The following is a 1,806-nucleotide window of genomic DNA, read 5'->3' on the forward strand; positions in this document are numbered from 1 at the left end:
GAGTTGCCCTGTATATAGTAGAATGTTTAGTAACATCCCAGGCCTCCATTAGATACTGGAAGCACCCTTCTCCTAATTGTGGCATCCAAAATGTCCCAGACATTGACAAATCTTCCTTGAGGAGCAAATTTTCCTCAATTGACAACCAGTTAGCTCTCTCTCTTCTTTCCTTTCTCCCTATCTCTGTTCTTCCATCTATATCTCTATTTGTTGTTGTTGTTGTTGTTATGTGCTGTGGAGTCAGTTGTGGGAGATGGGTTTACTTTCAACTACCTATATTGGAACGTTTGGATTTATCTTATTTATTTGTATACTGGCTTTGTATACTGAAAATCTACCAGATGAAACTATTGATTATGCTGAATGTCTCTATCCAGAATAGGTTTTGTGATAGACCTAGATGGACAAACACAATCTAACACTGCTGAATGAATTCATTCTGTTGTAAATCACAGACGGCCTTGAGTTACAAGCTCCTTTGTTCGGACTGTTCCTCATCATCTACTTGACGTCAGCGGTGGGCAACTTGGGCATGATCATCCTCACCAAGATAGACTCCAAACTACAAACACCCATGTACTTTTTTCTCAGACGCCTGGCTATCACTGATCTTGGTTATTCAACAGCTGTGGGACCCAAAATGTTGGTTAATTTTGTTGTGGATGAAAATACAGTCTCCTATTATTTTTGTACTACACAACTAGCTTTCTTTTTTGTGTTCATAACTAGTGAGATTTTTATTCTGTCAGAAATGTCTTATGACTGCTACGTGGCCATCTGTAACACTCTGCTCTACACAGTCATCATGTCGCAAAGGGTGTGTTGGGTGCTGGTGGCAATCACCTATCTCTACAGCACATTTGTTTCTCTTTTCATCACCATAAAGATTTTTAATTTATCCTTCTGTGAATACAATGTCATCAGTATTTCTATTGTGACAGTCTTCCCTTGTTATCTTTGCTCTGCTCAAACACACATGAAATCAAATTGATCATTCTCATCTTTGCAGCTTTTGATTTGATTTCCTCCCTCCTAACAGTTTTTGTTTCTTACCTGCTCGTTCTTGTGGCCATTCTCAGGATGAACTCAGCTGAGGGCAGGCACAAGGCCTTCTCCACCTGTGGATCCCACCTGACCGTGGTGGTAGTGTTCTATGGGATATTAATCTTTATGTACATACAGCCCAAGTCCAGTCACTCCTTTGACACTGATAAAGTGGCTTCTATATTTTACACCTTGGTTATTCCCATGGTGAATCCCCTGATTTATAGCTTGAGGAATAAAGATGTAATATTTGCTCTACATAGAACATGGAAAAAAATAAGAAATATCTTTCCTAAAGTTTGATGTACCCTATGGTTCCTATAAATTACATCATGGAATTCAGATCTTGTCTGTATGCCTCCAAGGTGAACGGCAAGCACAAACACATTCAGCACCTACGTATAAATTGCCTTCTATGTGCCAGTCACTCTTCTAAGTGCTGTAAATGCATTGATGAACACAAGACTAAAAACTTTTGCCTTCGTTGAAGTGGGGAGATGGATCACAAACATAACAATTAAGTAAATTTTATAGTACAGAAGAATGTGTTGGTGCCCTTTGGCACAGTGTACTTGGCTGCTAACCAAAAGATGAAAGTTTCGAACCTACAAGCTACTCCACCATCTGCTTCCATAAAGATTTACAACCTTGGAAACGCTGTGGGAAGTTCTACTCTGTCCTATAGGGTCGCTATAAGTTAGAATCGACTCAACAGCAATGAGTTCCCTTTTTTGAAAATGTATTGGGAACCATGAAATCAGG

General features: G+C 39.5%; 1 pseudogene; it reads left to right on the forward strand.

Annotated features, from left to right (window-relative positions):
• Positions 1-400: 400 nt before the first annotated feature.
• LOC101348649 (olfactory receptor 8K3-like) lies at positions 401-1,347 on the forward strand (annotated as a pseudogene).
• Positions 1,348-1,806: the final 459 nt, after the last annotated feature.

The sequence above is a fragment of the Trichechus manatus genome, unplaced genomic scaffold, assembly GCF_000243295.1.
Source record: "Trichechus manatus latirostris isolate Lorelei unplaced genomic scaffold, TriManLat1.0 scaffold00236, whole genome shotgun sequence".
In the NCBI taxonomy this organism is placed as follows: domain Eukaryota; kingdom Metazoa; phylum Chordata; class Mammalia; order Sirenia; family Trichechidae; genus Trichechus; species Trichechus manatus.